This window comes from Maniola jurtina, chromosome 11 (assembly GCF_905333055.1).
Source record: "Maniola jurtina chromosome 11, ilManJurt1.1, whole genome shotgun sequence".
NCBI lineage: Eukaryota > Metazoa > Arthropoda > Insecta > Lepidoptera > Nymphalidae > Maniola > Maniola jurtina.
In genome coordinates this window covers 14,174,132-14,193,116 of record NC_060039.1, presented here as the reverse complement: position 1 = coordinate 14,193,116, position 18,985 = coordinate 14,174,132, and positions in this window count along the sequence as shown.

Sequence of the window (18,985 nt, the reverse complement as noted above, 5' to 3'; positions counted from 1 at the left end):
TCCGACGTGCTTGTTGTGATATTATATTCAACATCAGCATTTTATCAACCGATAGACATCCCTAAATATAAACAACTGTAGATTAAAAATGTATAACACCCCCGACAAGTGAAGGTTACAGTAACTGGAAAAGAGCTGATAACTTTCAAACGGCTGAACCGATTTTCTTGGATTATAGCTAAGAACACTCTCGATCAAGCCACCTTTCAAACAAAAAAACTAGACTAAAATCAGTTCATTACTTTAGGAGCTACGATGCCACAGACAGATACACAGATACACATATACACAGATACACAAATACACAGATACACAGATACACAAATACACAGATACACACGTCAAACTTATAACACCCCTCTTTTTGGGTCGGGATATCTTGTCAAAATCTGACTAGCTTTTTACTAGTCGGTTTTGGTTTGTTTTTTAATATAATGTTGTAACTTACCTAAACGACAATGTTCAATCAATCAATCAATCAATCAATTTATTGCAAATTTGGGTTATATACATTGGTCTTAATCTAAGCTTATAATAAGTACAACCAAATTTAGCCTTATGGCATGCAATATTTTACATATATCTATGAATATTTTACACAATTACAATAATCAAATAGAATAAAATGAAATATAATGTCTAATACAATGTGTGGAAAATAAATCTTTAATAATAACTATAGGATGCCCGCGACTTCGTCCGCGTGGATTTAGGTTTTTAAAGATCCCGTGGGAACTGTTTGATTTTCTGGAAGAAGTTGCCTATGTCAATTACGGTGACGTAAGCTACTTCGGTACCTTTCATATAAATCGGTTAAACATACCGTACCAAATCTCGTCAGAATCGGTTAAACAGACAGACAGACAGACAGATAGACACACTTTCGTATTTTATAATATGAGTATGGATAATAATAATTGGTATTGGATGCTGCATTAAGTATAAGTCAAAGTCAAAATCATTTATTCAAAGTAAGTACAATTGTACTCCTCTTTATGTCGAAATTGTTAAATTTGTACGATATAGTGGTGGTAATTAATTAACTTAAAAGCTACGAGGGTTCCAAACGCGCCCAAGTCTGAGAAGAGCCCACAACAAGCCGGGAAACTCAACTTTACATAACTCCTGCAATTCTAGTGTATTCATAAAGTACCTAAGTAAGTGAAGCAGTACATTTTAACATTTGCAGCCGTCGCAGTGGAGGGGGAAACCGTAAAATAAACTCCCAACGACCGGGAAGAAACGTAATCCGTTAAAAGGTTCTCGCGGAAACGACTAATGGCCGAACAGACATCCTTAAACTGACTGCTTGAAATATACTTACTTATATACAGGATGTTATCAGAACGCTTGCAAAAACGAAGATAAGTGATAGTACTGATGATTACTGATAAGATATCATAAAAAAACCTACGAAAAAAAAAATTTAAATCTGTATTTTTTCAAAAGTTCACAATATATTGCAAATAAACTGACGCTAGAGGTCAACGAACGTTCCGTAGATAGGCAACTCCAAGTCAATTTCGCGTCGTAGGTGGGGTATTGACCCAAATTTTTTTTTAATTCATAATATTACCATGAAGTAAGTAAAGGTTTAACAACTTAATTATTTACTACTATATTACTACTTTTATAACATAGCCTATAAGTTCCATTTAAGTGGAAATTCCTTTATGGAACAAAAAATGTCTCAAACCAGAATTAATAGTTACATGTTAGTGATAATAACTAGGGCTGATGGTTAACAGGGCTCTCTCCGTCACATACTCCATACAATCGTAGTTATTTCATTTGAATATTAAGCAACCAAAGTCCATGAAATTTTGCAGACATATTCTAGAAACTAATATCTGTGCCTGTGGTGTTTAAGATTTTTCTAAAAATATGTTGTTTCAAAATTACAGGAGCTCAAAGATTTGTATGTGAATTTTTAAGACCGCGTAACTTGGAAACCGAATATTTTAACAGAAATCTGGAAAACCACAGGCATAGATATATTAGTTTCTAGAATATGTCTGCAAAATTTCATGGACTTTGGTTGCTTAATATTCAAATGAAATTGGAACTACGATTGTATGAAACGAGTGACGGAGAGGCCTCTTAACATCCTCTCCCAAGCACGTCTCAGCGATCGATTCCGGATAATTTCGTGGGAAGTCACCTTTAGACCTATCCAAGTATTACATTTAATACTCACGCCAATTAATTCATATTTCAATTAGCGATTCATTTACACATCCAGTCTTTGAACAGCTTCACAAGAATGGGTATGGAATTCATAATTAAAACATAAAGACTTGGTCAGACAGAACGCGCAAATGCATCTGGCAGAATGATTTATTCGCTACTACTTGATGCCAACGTCTTCGTTCGCGTGGATTTAGGTTTTTAACAATCCCGTGGGAACTCCTTAAGTTTTTAGCTATAATCATGCAAAAAATCACGTTGGTCCATTGCTTCGTTGCGACGTGATGAAAGAGACGGGCAAATGCGTTGAGCAATAACATTATTTATATTACAGTTTATTTGTATCGCGTGCTGTTTGACTAAGCCTTTAAAATTTGATATTAGTTATAAAACAAAAGATATGGCGTTTATATTATGGGAAAGTATCAATTATTTATTTATATCCAATACCTCGTTAACGGATGGTATTGTGAAACCATAATAATATAAGTTAATATTTGATTCGTCTCTATTCTTGTATTCTATTGAGCGGTATACCTCAGTTGTATTGACTTGTTTCAATGAAAATTATTTATTTTATTTTCACTCTTTTAGACCTACTCACATAATATGCTAGGTACTTCTTGATATTAGACTTATCACACACCTACATCATTTTGTCTTTATAAAAGAATATTAGCCATGTTAATCATGACTAATATTCCCCTTTCCCCTCCAACTAAGCGCAAAGCTGTATTAGGAGTAGGTACGACAATAGTGCAACAGGTGGGGTTTGAACCGCCGACCGTTTTTAGAATTCAGTCGGCTCCTCAACCTGTTGAGCTATTGAGGCTTTAAACAATCACAAGTAAAAAAACCTATAAAGTACAGTAAGTTGGTTAAGTTGGTTGGTTGGTAAAGTATAGTAAGTTGGTTGGCGTTTATTTCCACCACTTAAAACAAGTTACTTATTACAAAATATAAAACAATAAAACCGTTCGTCTATCAATTAACGTAAAAAATGATGTTTTTTGTACGGAACCCTTCGTGTCCGAGTTCGACAAGTACTTAACGATTGTTTCAATACTGTCGCATTCGGGAATAAGTAGCTATCTATCAGTAAAAGAATTTTCAGAATCAAATCATTAGTATCGTTATAGATTAGCCCTAAATCCAAAATTTACCTGTTTATAATAATATTAGTATAGAATATAGACCAATACTAGAATATTTCTAGTCTGAAATCGTTGAGTTTAGTTTTATATTGCAAAAGCTTTTCAAATCACGTATGTACTTACGCCACTTTGAAACATCGCATCTCATTACTATAGTGCAGCCAATTTTGTTGTTTTACATTTCTTTTTCAGTAAAACCTCTCTGAGCTGAATTCAGAAGAGGAAAATTTCATCAGACATAAAGCGGTCAGTCACTCACTAATATTATAAATGCGAAAGTATGTCTGTCTGTATGTCTTTCACGGCCTATTCGTTTAACAAGTTTTGATTTTTGGGTCAGAGACATTCTGCATCCTAGGGATGGGCATTTATCTTGCTAACTTTTGTCGCGGAAAATTAAAGAATTCCCGTGGGATTTAAAAACCGAAGTCCACATGGACGGCCATCATCGACATGGTATAATAGTAGTATATAATAGTAATAGTAAATAAAGTAGTAAGCACAGATACACTCAGAACGGCATATCATGCCTATGTAGCGTCCACTTTAAGATACGGGCTTATGTTCTGGGGCAATGCAACGGGTCATGATGCAGTTTTTAAAGCCCAAAAAAGATGTGTACGAGCAATGTTCAATTTAAAACAAACTGATAGTTGTAAGCCATATTTCAAACAATATAAAATATTGACATTTCCTTCGATGTATATATTAGAGTCAATTTTGTTTGCTAGGAAGAATCTTCACTTGTATAAAAAATTATTAAGTAAAAGACACAAAAATAAACTGGGTTTGCCGGTGTCAAACACTGCACATTTTAGTAACAGTGCATTTGTAATGACGTGCATTCTATACAACAAGCTGCCTGAAACAATTTTAAATATTAATAATTACCAAAAATTTAAACGGACCTTACAAGAATACTTAGTAGACAAGGCGTACTACACTATTCAAGAATACGCCAATAGATATAAAGCATAATAACTGTTACGATTCTCTTTATTTTTCTTATTAGACATTATATTATTTTATTTTTATTATATTTCATTGTAATTGTAATTGTAATTTCATTGTAATACTTTGACTTTAAATGTATAAAATATTGCATGCCGTAAGGCTAAATTTGGCTGTACTTTTTTAAGCTTAGATTAAGACCAATGTATATACCCAAATTTGCAATAAATTGATTGATTGATTGATTGATTGATGGTACAGAGCTAGGCTTTCTGGAAATGGACATAGACAAATTTTCATCCCGGAAAATCAAAGAGGTTTTTTTCGAATGAAATCGCGGGCTTTGTCGGATAAGTATAGTAGATTATTCAAAATGGGGCTAAAAGTACTCGCCCAGGACAAAGACAGCACTTTTTATTGTCTCGCGAGCTGTGAAAAGTAGAGTATTAAACTTGGAGGTAATGCTGTATTTTTCTTGGACGCCCCTAAACCCCGCGCTTTACTTAGGATTCTACATGCAACACCCTCGCTACGCTCGGGAGTTGTCTAAAATCTCTCGTTACGCTTGGGATTTATCCCGGCGCCCGTGACGTAAGACATTACATTGCCACCATGTTGAATAATCTACTATTAATCAAATAAACTAGCTCAAAACGCAATGCAATTTCATGCACAAAGTTAAAATGAGATTAACTCTGTGCATCACCCTATTTAAATAATATAAGATTCTCTATTACGCTAACTCTGTGAAGTGTAATAAGTATTAAAGCCAGCGATATAAATATTCAACTAGATAAGGCGCTTCATAGCAACAACATGTTTAAACGAACGTTGGGGTCTGCATTCTTGTCTGTTCCTACGAGCATAGGCACAATTCACAACAATTAGGGATTTTCGACGTCACTGGCAGGCGTCAAATATTAGTACATTTGAGGCAGGTAGCATTAAGGTAGCCCTATTTTGCTTTGATTTTATATCACCATTGCTTTATATCTGACATATCGTCGATTCAAAATCAAAACGAGAGTTCCCTCACTCTAGTTTATTAGTCTGACATGCTAACACACAGACAGAACATACAGTGTTTGAAGACTAGGTACTAAAGCTAACTATGTAAATAATAATTTCAAGGTTTTTTTTACAAACAGACTGTGCCTATAGCGGATTGATAGGAGTGCCCGGACACGACGTTCGTCGGAACATGCTGTTACTATGAAGCGCCCAATCTAGTGGAACATATTTTATATCACTGGTTGAAGCTATGTAAACTACTGAATGCTGTCTAGACACCGTATTAACTGCTGATGAATTGACGACCTCTCTATTGAGGCTAGCTGTAGGTTTCTATCTGTTTGGGTTCTGTACATCAAAAGGAAAAAAAAAATCCGTGTAGGATTACTTGGTTGTCTGTCTGTATGTCCGTCTATCGTGTCTGCCAAGAAATCCTTTAGGGTACTTCCCGTTGACCTAGAATCATGTGGCAGGTAGGTAGGTCTTGTAGCACAAGTAAAGGAGTTTAATAGCCTCATCGGGTGACAGAAGGGCTGGCTCATTTTTTGCGCAACGGATCAGCCTGGCTGTCCAACGCGGAAATGCAGCCAGTATTCTTGGCACCATTCCACGCGGGCATGATTTGTATAGTAATTAGATAAGGCTAGCTTTAAGTTTTATTGTAATATTTTCAATAAAAAAAAAAGTAAAGGAAAAAATCCGAAAAAGGTAAAGTGGTTACATCACAAAAAATAATTAAAGTGTGTTCATGAACAAATTATTATTATTTTCAATTTTCAAAGTAAGATAACTATACCAAGTGGGGTACCTACTACCCCAGGGAGCCCGTCAAAAAGGTATTTTTGGACTTTTACCTATTATTGAGAATGGAACACTAAAATGATGAAGATTTAGAGCAAATGGCAGTCGTTAAGGGTGCTCCGTGCCAATCTCGACAGCGGATCAATCATAACAAGAGATAAAACTGCGCAGACAGTGATAAGAGGCAGTTTCTGATTTCATCACTCAGAAGGGAATGCCTTCCCTTAACTTAATAGGACCTTTTGACCTTTACGATTCATCCATTTTTATTGCGCCGCTTAAACTAATAGACTTCTTTGGAGTCAGCGCTTTTTGAAGGGAAATGGCCGGCTTTTTCTACAAATGTAATATTTTTTGTACTATTTTTTAACCCCCGACCCAAAAAGAAGGGTGTTATAAGCTTGACGTGTGTATCTGTGTGTCTGTGTATCTGTGTATCTGTCTGTGGCATCGTAGCTCCTAAACTAATGAACCGATTTTAATTTAATTTTTTTTGTTTGAAAGGTGGCTTGATTGAGAGTGTTCTTAGCTATACTCCAAGAAAATCGGTTCAGCTGTTTGAAAGTTATCAGCTCTTTTCTAGTTACTGTAACCTTCACTTGTCGGGGGTGTTATAAATTTTTTATACGCTGCTATCCTGTGGACCACAGATGGCTTACTTAATCTAAACGTCATTGGAATATCTCACTACGTCTGTTAGCCACAAGAGGCCTCAGGGAACTCATTCACACCAATAACTCTAATACCCAGCATTTTATGACAAGATACGTACGTCTACAAAATCTTTATCTATACCATAAAAACATTACTCTCCTGGTGTAGATAAGTAATAAAAATTACACTTAAACTAAAGTTTTTAAATAGAGTTTTACTAAGGAGGAAACCACTGTAGTTTTTAAAACTATTTAAACCAAGTTTTAACCGTGTTTTATATGAATAGCGGATTATCTCTCTAGCATTGATGGCCAAGCGAGGGAAGTACGCTGGTACTTCCCTCGCTTAATGAAATAAGTACTAAGTAGAATGAAAAATCATAAACTTATATGTTACACTAGAGAATGCCCGCGACTTGGTCCGGGGACTAAGATTTTCAAAGACCCGTGGAAACTGTTTGATTTTCCGGGATAAAAATTATACATGTCAATTACAGGGACGCAAGCTACTTCGGTTCCAAATTTCATAAAAATCGGTAAGCGCAAGGGTCTTTAGGGATCCCGTGGGAACTCTTGGATTTTCCGGGATAAAAAGTAGCCTATGTCCGTCCCCGGGATATAAATTAACTCTGTACTTTTCGTCAGAATCGGTTAAACTGTTGGGCCGTGAAAAGATAGCAGACAAACAGTATTATAGTAAATAGTAAGGATTAATCATAAACTTTACTGTTTAGGCAGGAAAGTTTATGATTGTACCTATACCTCAAAAACATTACCCTTCTTCTGATTGAATCGGAAAAATTGGTAAAGGTGTTATTAAGGGGGATACCACTACCGTATTTATTATTATTTAAAAGCAAAGAACTGTGTTTTATGTGAATAGCGGAATATCTCTCTCGCATTGATAGCGAAGCGAGGGAAGTAGCACATTAAGCATTCGTAGCAAGTAGAATGGAAAATCGCAGAATGAGCGCACGAAGTGCACGGGAAGAAACGTAATTCGTTAAAAGGCTCGCGCGGAAACGTTTAATGGCGGAAGTGACGTCACACACCCACTACTGCAGCGAGGCTGCTTCCAAACTTGTTCTCAATCTATACTCTCATATTTTACTCGTATTATTTTTAAAGTTCCGAAAGGAAAACTGGAAGGCTTTCGACAATTTCCCTGAATGGCTAAAGCCAGAAATACACTGGCGTTCTTTGAAATCCCGTAGGAACTCTTTGATTTTCCGGGATAAAAAGTAGCCTATGTCCTTCCCCGGGATTTGTCCCAAGTCTGTACCAAATTTCATTAAAATCGATTCAGCGGTTGGGTCATGAAAACGTAGCAGACAGACAGACACACACTTTCGCATTTATAATATTGGTATGGAAGTATGGATTTAGTAGACAGAGGGACCCGACATAAAGCGTCACAACAAATCTATTTACAGCTATTAAAATTTATTAATAAATATTATTTCAAGTTCTATCAACATAGCGAAAGTTCAATATACTTACCTAGCTTATTATATTGCAATATCACACTTCACACTAATATTATAAAGGAGGAAGTTTGTGTGTTTGTATGTTTGTGTGTGTGTGTGTGTGTGTGTGTATGTTTGTTACTCTTTCACGCATAAACTACTGTACAGATTTGGCTGAAATGCGGAATGGAGATAATATCCAGGATTAGCACATAAGCTACTTGTTATCCCGGAAAATTAAAGAATTCCCACGGGATTTCGAAAAATCTAAATCCACGCGGACGAAACCGCGGGTATCATCTAGTTAACTGATAACTGCGGCGGAAAAATATGTGTAGAAGTGTTAACCGTGTACTAAGGTTTGCATATTTAGTTTTTTAACCTATTGTGATGTATTTATGATGTGAATGGAGTGTTAACTATGATATTGGTAAGTTTGAAAGGGGCGTGTATAGCCTGCAAAACTGTGTTAGATTTATTATTTTGTGTTTATCCTGTGTGTGTTACCGGGACATAAACTGTGTATATATTTAATATTTGATAATAAAGACATTTTTCAAACAAACAAACAAACTGCGGCTTATCTATAAATGGGACTATGTATGGATATTGAAATGGTGGCTGAAGTGGTTCTTTTATAGTTCCTATTTTGCCCACCATAAGTTGGTGGCACTGTAATGTTTCTTTAACCATACTAAATATATGAAACCGATATGTTTCGGACGTGTCACAACACATAGAAATCGTTAGTATATTATATCCGACTTTTGGCTGAATCACTACCCATAGGCCATATAAATGCGAAAGTTTGTTGATTTGTTGATTTGTCCTTCAATCACGCTGCAACAGAGCAAAGGATTAATGTGATTTTTTGCATGGATAATGGATATAGTTAAAGACCTGCCCCCGGATTGTGTAAGAAAGATGTATTCATCGTTATCGTTATCGCCAAGAAATTCTGCCCTTTGATTGGCTGTGAAAAAGGGTAAACAGCGAATGAACCAATCAAAGAGCAGAATTTCTTGACGATAACGATGACCATGAATACGTTTTCCCGAAAAATCAAAGAATTTACGAAATTGACTACATCAGCTAGTAATATAGTTTCCTGTTATATTTCAATTAACGAATCAAACAAAGCGACAGTAAAAGTAATACAAGAAAAAGTAATGAAAATAAAATGGACGGTAAAGTAAAACGAGAAAGTCCTCAAAACGTTAAAGAAATTAAATTCTTACTGTTCAACGCTTCGGAGGGCGTTCTACGTTTATTTAGGTACAACCTTGATTAGGCTCGCAGGATTTTTTCTTGGATAATAATTCTTTTCCCCTAAAAAAATCTCCCTTGAGTATAAACTTGAATATCCCCTCGTAATAGGGATCTGTTGTCTTTGTTAACAGCCGTGGATATATTATTACAACCTACGATTCGACTACGATTAAAGTTTTCTACTTTTAATATGTGAAACTAGCTTATACCTGCGACTTCATCCGCGTGGACTACACAAGTTTCAAACCCTTATTCTACTCCCTTAGTGGGTTGAATTTTCAAAAATGCTTTCTTATCGGATGTCTACGTCATAATAGCTATCTGCATGCCTAAATTCAACTTATTCTGTTTAGTATTTTCAGTCAGTCAATTGGTCAATCAGTCCTTTCTTTTTATATATTTTTAGAAGAAGACTAAGACGTTTTCCTGCCGTAAAAAGTAGTTCAAGCACAGGTTCAAACGTCTCCAGAATGCAAGCTAAGCTATTTCTGTATAGGTTTTAAGCATTCTCAAGACTTTGGAAATTGGGGATCATCATCTTCGCCGACACATTCTGTTGGGATTGTATAAAATAAAAATAAAAATCAATTACCTACCGGCAACTGCATCGTCAGACAAACTCCAGTCCACTGACTGACGACTTCTCTCTGAAGAATTCTCCATAATACTTTCTAAGGTGTGTCAAGTCTGCCAAGCTGCACTTGACCAGCGTAGCAGACTATAGCCAAATCTCTTCTCATTACGAGAGAAAGCCTGTCCTCAGTAGTGTGCCGGCGACGGGTTGATCATGACAATTGACTTCTATCTTCACAACATTGATGTACATAATTTATTTGTAGAGGGAAACAATGCGTGCATTTTTTTTAAATAAAAATAGCGAGCAAACGAGCAGGCAGGTCACCTGATGTTAAGTGATTACCGCCGCCCATGAACATTTGCAGCACCAGAGGAACTACCGATGTGTTGCCAGCCTTTCAGAAATTTGTTGGTCCGGCCCTTGAAAAACCCTATTCTTCTAGCTTTTTCGGTTAGGAAGCAACTAAATCGTATCGCAGGATGTAAAGCATATATTTATAGTCAGTAAACATCCAGCTGACCGTCGCCACGCATACAAATGGCGCTCCAAGCGACAATATTATCTCGCAAACAAATCTGAAGTATTATGTGCTTCTAACTCATTTGCGGATTTAGGGAAAATCGGTTTTGTTACATAGATGAAAAACCGGCCAAGTGGGAGTCAGACTCGCGCACCGAGGGTTCCGTACTTGGGTATTTTTTTCGACATTTTGCATGATAAATCAAAGACTATTATGCGTAAAAATAATTAAAAATCTTTATTAGAATGTACAGGTAAAGCCCTTTCATATGATACCTCACTTGGTATAGTTATCTTACTGTGAAAATTGAAAATATTGATTATCTCTTCATGAACACATTTATTTTCTTTTTCTATGATGTAACCACAAATTCACGGTTTTCGGATTTATTCCTTTACTTGTGCTATAAGACCTACCTACCTGCCAAACATGATAGTAGTCAACGGGTAGTTATACCCTATAGATTTTCTTGACAGATACGACGGACGGACGGACAGACAGACAGACAGACAGAGCTTATAGTCCAATAATACAAAGTTCCGTAAGAGGCCGTAGGTATATATTGGCATTTTATTAATTATATTATTATGTGTTTCACTTTTTACTCTTCACTGTGGAATAATAAACACAAAGCAATTGTTATTTGAGTAGGGTTGCATAATAAATTCCAAACACAAAATTAATCAATCTTTAATCCCATATTGCCATTATTTAATCCCCAAATAAATTTAACTATAATGCCATATTAAATGAACACAAATCCGTATTTAATGCAAAATTTATTATTCTAATTGATTACCAACACCATTTTCAATGATTTACGTACATTCCTAATTTAGGATAAGTACACAATCATGATCATCATCATCAACCCATCGCCGGCGCACTACTGAGCACGGATCTCCTCTCAGAAGGGTTTGGTCATAGTCTAATACGCTAGTTAAGTACGGATTGACAGACTTCACACAACTTTGAGCACACTAGGCCTCATTAGGTTTATGGAGAACTCGCATGCAGGTTTCCTCACAATGCTTTCCTTCATCGTTATCGCAATTGCCTAAAATGCACATAGGTAACTCTCAAAAGTTAAAAATGTGTGCCCGGGATCGAAATAATTCAATTCAATTTGATTTATTTGCTGATAAAGGTATACAGACCTACATACGTGTGAATACATGATAGTACATTGGTCCAGCTGTGCCGCGCCAACCACAAGACATCGACGTCTCAGGGTGCGTTTCCACTGACGCGTAGCTGATCGGAGAGGAGAGGAGCGTAGCATGGCACAGTGCTTGAAATCTCCAATCCGCTTCAGTGAAAATTGTGTAACTGGAGCGGAGCGGACTTTAAATAAAATATATGAACACGCGACCTCGAGTCGGTCAAAATGGAGTCGAGCAGGCTTTGGTGCCGAGCGAAAGGTTGCGGTACGGTGCGGCACGGTGGGTAGGGTCGATAAATTTGACTGATCGGAATGCAATGCAGCACGAGTCTGCTCAGCTCAGATTAGTTTCACTCCGCTCCGCTCGCTTCAATGGAAACATTTTCCATTTTCACTCCTCTCCGCTCCACTCTGCCTAGCTCTGTAGTCAGTGGAAACACACCCTTACCACTAGGCGACACGCTTCTTCAAATTGAATTTTTAAGTAGGTAAGTATCTAGGATACATATACCTACATACAGACAGATCATCTCCACTCTATTCTGCAGGTGTGCGTTTCCAGCCCTACCTATTCTATTTTTAGAAATTCTGTCGCCTATTATTGCGACAGAATTTCCCAAAGTAAGATAAAAACCTTTGTTCGGCGATTCTTTACAATACAATCCGAGCTAAAGGGATTTGTGGGAGAGAGAGTGATGCGTACATTAGAGGTGGGGGAAGACAAATAACCAGGGTTTAGTATGGGATTTTACATTTCACCAACTTTGGAAGAATTCGAACGTCAAAACACTTGTGCGTTTAAGTAAAATAGACCGCAATTACGATGATTTAAAGCTCAGTTTCGTCCACACGACTACAGACCAAAACAACCTTCGGAAATTAAAATCAATGGTACTGAATTTGGGACTTTAAGTCAAAGGCGTATAAGTCTATTTTACTCTGACGTTATTGTGTTTTGAGACTCGAATTCTGTTAAAGTTAGGGACTTAAAAAATCTCATATTAAGCACACTGATACGTCTGAATGAAAGAAACATCACGTCTTGAATGTTAAACATAAGGTTAAACAAATATTTAAATAAACATTTCTTATCTTTAAATGTTTAAATAAACATTTAAAGATAAAACCAATCCAAGAAAAAACAGTTATTAGGAATGGATACAAAACAACTATGACCTTTATGGTAAGATTTCTTCATGATCAACCCATCGCCGGCTCACTACCGACCACGAGACTCCGCTCAAAATGGGTTTGGTCATAATCCACCACGCTGGCCAAGTGTGGATTGGCAGACTTCACACACCTTTGAGAACATGGAGAACTCTCAGGCATACATGTTTCCTCACGATGTTTTCCTTCACCCTTAAAGTACCTTTAAGAATTTAGTGCCTAAAGCTGGACCCTCAATGAATGTGTTCTTCTGTTGTACACAATCCTTTAAATTAAAAAATGTCACGTCCAAATGTATTGCTATCCCTTTCTCCATGCTTCCTGCGTCAAAGGATAGCACTAGATTTAGATCTGTCAATATTAAAATACATAGAGAATTTTTTAAAGTAATTAAATATTTAATTTTTACGCACCGAATTTACAACCGCGCGACTACGAGGCCAACGTCTTAACCACTAGTCTATTACCACTTAAAAATTAAGTAATTATTTTTTAACTGCCATCAAATCTGTGATAGCCTAGTGGTTAGAACGTCCGCCCCCTAATCGGAGGTCGGGGGTTCGATCCCGGGCACGCACCACTAACTTTTCAGTTATGTACGTTTTAAGCAATTAAATATCACTTGCTTTAAACGGTGAAGGAAAACATCGTGAGGAAACCTGCATGCCTGAGAGTTCTCCATGTTCTCAAAGGTGTGTGAAGTCTGCCAATCCACATTGGGCCAGCGACAGACTATGGCCTAAACCCTTCTCATTCTCATCCCACTACTGAGTACGGGTCTCCCGTACCCAGTAGTGGGGCGGAAATGGGTTGATCATGATGATGATGATTTTTTAACTAATTAACTTTGAAAAATCTCTATGTATTATATAGACAGATCTAAATAATTATAGTGCTATCCTTCGGCGCAGGGAGCATGAAGAAAGAAAGCAATACATTTGGACGTGTCATTTTTAATTTAAGGGATTGTGTACAACAGAAAGCCACATTCATTGTGTGCCCAGCTTTAGGCACTAAATTCTCAAAGGTACGCAAAACAATAAAGCATCTAACAAAACAAGGGTGAACGCCGTTATCTCCTACTAACGCGGTCATAATTCAGTGAGGGCGTCATACCTGAAACCCGCTAGGGTTGTCACACAACACGGTAAAAATAACCAAAACTTATCAAAAACTAGCTGACGCTGTCTCTTCCGAGTGGAAGTTTACAAAATTCCGTAGGATTTCATTTTCCGGAATAAATAGTAGACTATGCGTTAATCCAGGGTATAATCTATCTCCATTCCAAATTTCAGCCAAATCCGTCCAATAGTTTTTGCGTGAAAGAGTAACAAACATACACACATACATACAAACTTTTGCCTTTATAATATTAAGTGTGATATGAGTTTGTATGGAGCAAGACGCTGCCGCGTCGCGTCGCGTCGTGCAGTGCAGCAGCGCGTAACTGCCAACTGGGAGTGTAAGTGTGTTTGGACCTTAACACTTATGTAGGAACTTAAAACTAAGTAGAGATAGCTCCGAGCAAGATGGCCCGCTTTGCATACAGCGGGCTCATATTGGCCGAGATGTCTCCCGCGTCACCTGCGAGTGAGCGCTTATTGTCTGATGAAATCGCAAGGATTTACATAATACGATACAGAATGATACTTTCTGTCTGAGGGTAAGTATAGGATATTGTATTTTTAACTCCCGACCCAAAAAGAGGGGTGTTTTAAGTTTGACGTGTGTATCTGTGTATCTGTCTGTTGCATTGTAGCTCCTAAACTAATGAACAGATTTTAATTTTGTTTTTTGTTTGAAAGGTGGCTGAGTGAGTGAGGCTGATCAAGAGTGTTCTTAGCTATAATCCAAGAAAATCGATTCAGCCGTTTGAAAGTTATCAGCTCTTTTCTAGTTACCGTAACCTTCACTTGTCAGGGGTGTTATAAATTTTTTATTTACACTTGTGTATTGAAAATGTTAGAACAAAACTCATAGCTAACCTAAGCTATACCCTATCCGCGGAAGGAAGTTAGTAGCTCTCTCTCTGTTACGTAATACCATACAAATGATAGAGACAAAAAAACCGGTCAAGAGCGAGTTGGACCTCGCTCTTTTAGAGTTCCGTACATAATTATTATGAACATCATATTTTGGGTGTATGACATACCTATTAATTCTTTTCTGAATAGCTAGAACAATATTGCAGTAACTGTGAAATAAAACCCCAAAAAAGTTTTCATTTTTTTATTGGTCACAGCTTACGAACTATTTTATAAGATATTGTTTTTCAGTATTTGTTATTTAAATACAGCATAAAATATACCGAAATTTCATATTCCTAACTAATTTAGTTTTTGAGATAGCCCCCGTCACAAAAATTGTCTAAAACTGATAACTTTGGCGGTCCTCCATTTCCTTAATTATTACCGAGATTGGAAAATAGCCTTCTACGTTTTTGAAAGAATTACGAAAATATAATTCACTAGAGGATGCCCGCGACTTCTTCCGCGTGGATTTAGGTTTTTAATGATCCCGTGGGAACTGTTTGATTTTCCGGGATAAAAAGTTGCCTATGTCAATTACAGGGACGCAAGCTACCTCGGTACCAAATTTCGGTTAAATTACCGGCTAAGCGGATGGGTTTTTGGGATTCCCGTGGTAACTCTTTCATTTTCTGGGATAAAAAGTAGCCTATCTCCGTCCCCGGGATATAAGCTAACCCCTTTCATCAGAATCGGTAAAACTGTTGGGCCGTGAAAAGGTAGCACAGACAGACAGACAGACAGACACACTTCCGCATTTATAATATTAGTATGGATTGGTCCGCGAGACCAACGCACGGGTACAGGAAGGTTGAGAGGATATTATTTGATATTCTGCATCTTTTTTTGTCCTGAATGTATTTTTAACTAGTTGATATTATACTCAAGGCCAGCGAGGCTAGCATAATGTGCTTTTAGCTTCGAGAATATAGCCCCTTTGAGAAACAACTTGGTTAATCTGGTTATGGACTTTGTTGCGACATAGTTGAGCTTTTAATTTTGAAGATTACTGGTAAAACAAAGCTAAAATTCTGGGAAATAAACGAGTTATGTCCAGCTGTGGACGTCTATCGGTTGGTGAAGAAGACGACGAAGTTATAGAGCAAATTCCTACTGTCGCCAGACCTTCCTTATTTTCTGAGAAACAAAATGTGTGGGATAGAGTAGTATTATAGTATAGTGTTAGTATGTACTATAAACGTATGCATATCTGCGTGTTACGTGGGACAAGTTATAGGTATCATCTACTGAAAGTAACTATTTAAACAAGTGTAAATTAAAAATTTATAACACCCCCGACAAGTGAAGGTTACAGTAACTAGAAAAGAGCTGATACGTAACTTTCAAACGGCTGAACTGATTTTCTTGAATTATAGCTAGGAACACTCTCGTTCAAGCCACCTTTCAAACAAAAAAAACTATATTAAAATCGGTTCATTAGTTTAGGAGCTACGATGCCACAGACAGATACACAGATACACACGTCAAACTTATAACACCCCTCTTTTTGGGTCGTGGGTTAAATGTACTCCCTTTTCTTAAAGTTAGACTGCGGATTTCCGCTTATGTTTTACAGAATATGGTTAATTATTAATATTCAATACTGCCAAACACTTCAGCGATAATTTCTACCAAACACTTTAAAGCTCGCAAAAAATAACATAGTTTATCTTGCTAATAGTCTGCGTAGTAATTTTTGTATTATGATATTCAGGAAATATACATAAAAATCAGTACTCAGACATCGAGAAAAGTGAGTGCTTTAGCAACTGATATCTTTAAATTGGCCCAGGTACAAGCTAGTAAATATGCGTTTGTTAAAGGTAGGTACACACTATAATAGCACTAAATTATCCCACAGATTTTGTTTCTCAGAAAATAATCTTGGACCATTAATGACAAGCTTATTTTCGATATATTTTGAGTAAATTTTCCGATATTTGCGTATCAAAATTGTCGGAGCGTAAACCGCAGCACAATATAGGTATTTAATACAAAACGATTGTCGTTAGGTATTCAAATATGAGTCGCATCGGGAAGGAACCCGACAGCTTTGCGTGGGGAAAGAATTTCTATGAGACATTCTTATTGGTTCTTTTCATTTTATACATAGAGATAACGTAATAACTTATTTTATATTGGAAAAATACGGCAAAAAAAGTGAAATTTAAAACGCAATAGTTATCCGCGATCTGCCGATAAATAGTGATAGGTAATATACTAAAATTGTTTTTCTGTCACCATTGTACGTTAGGATACCTCAGTTTATCTCGGTTAAACGTCAATCGAAACGAAATCGGCACTTAGGGGTAGAAGCGGTTTACAGCTCGTTCACACCTGCTGCGTAAGCGTTGCGTAGCGTAGACGTAGCACGTACCATTACGTTGTAATGTATGAGACATGGCATACCGCTTGCGTGGCATGGACGTTCGCGTAGACGTGATACGTACAGTTATGTCTACGGATTCACGCGCGTCACTACGCACGTATCACGTGTACGTGCTTGGTGTGAATCGGCCTTTAGGGTGTGTGTTAATAAATCAGTCAGTTTAGTCAGAGCCAGTCTTTTTGTATCATTAAAATTAATTAAGATCATCCGTAGTAAACATAATATTATGATAAGCAAATCAAGAGAGTTTTTGAAGTGTGCTTTAAATATGAATAAACTCATTACGAATAGAGGATTTGAATATACAATTCCGCTCGAAGAAATTTTCATGAATTTGGCGAAACGTAAGTACGGCTCGCTTCATCGTTCAAAGAGAAAATTCGTACCTCTAATAAACATTTAACGCCCGGGAGAGTCTCAAACGTTTATTTAAACTGTACGCACATCTAACAAATAGAGCACGCCGCACGCACCACACGCGCCAAAAATGTTGTATCAATAGCACAAAGCCCTCACCTATTTCAAATACCTTTATCCCTTCTTTACCCTCACGATCAATAAGATTAATGAATAAAAACTTAAAACGAGTTGGTTTACAGCACGTCATGCACAAAAAATTAGGGTGTTCAAAACTAACTCTCATGTTATTTTTATACATAATAATTCCCTTATTTAAACTATTATTTATCCAGATAAAAGTTTATTTAATATACAGAATCTATACTAATATATAATATAATAAATAAAATTGGAGTGTCTGTCTGTAATTTCGAAATAACTACCGCATATTAAGGTCATATGGTTATTTGAACGATACTATAACTGAATCACACGTTTTTAAAATTTTTGTCTGTCTGTCTGTCTGTCTGTCTGTTTGAAAAGGCTAATCATGGGAACGGCTGAACCGATTTTGACGGGATTTTCACAGACAAGTAGAGAATTGACCAGGGAGTAACATAGACTACTTTTTTAACCGACTTTCAAAAAGGGAGTTGTGTTTTTCTACCTATGTACACCGAAATCTCCGAGATTTCTGAACCGATTTGCGTCATTTCTTTTTTAATCGATAGAGGAACTTTGCGACATTGTTTCATAAAAAATTTGGAGTCCAACTCCTCAATCCTGATGCTGCAGGGGATCTGACCAATCCACGCGGGCGAAGCTGCGGGCATCAGCTAGTTACATATAATAATAATTAATTTACAATTGTATAAAATAAATTGAAATCAAAATTCAAATTTTAAAAAAAATATAACTAAATTAAAAACAAAAATAAATTAAATTAAATCTAAAACCTCATGAAGATTGCAGCAGATTATAATATGGATAGTGATGGGATGTATACCGCAATGTTGCTCTAGCGATGAACTAGCTGTGCGAGCAGCTATCGTCATAGTTCAATTAACAATTTTGTATACGATCTTAAATACATGAAAGATGTAATTAAGGAATTTGAACCAGAACAACGAACTTCAATTGGGCTCCGATATACCTACGACTCCTACGAATTTATCTATACTAATAAATAAAATTGGAGTGTCTGTCTGTAATATCAAAATAACTACCTCATGTTAAGCTCATAGGGTTATTTGAACGATACCTTAACTGAATCACACGTTTTTAAAATTTTTGTCTGTCTGTCTGTCTG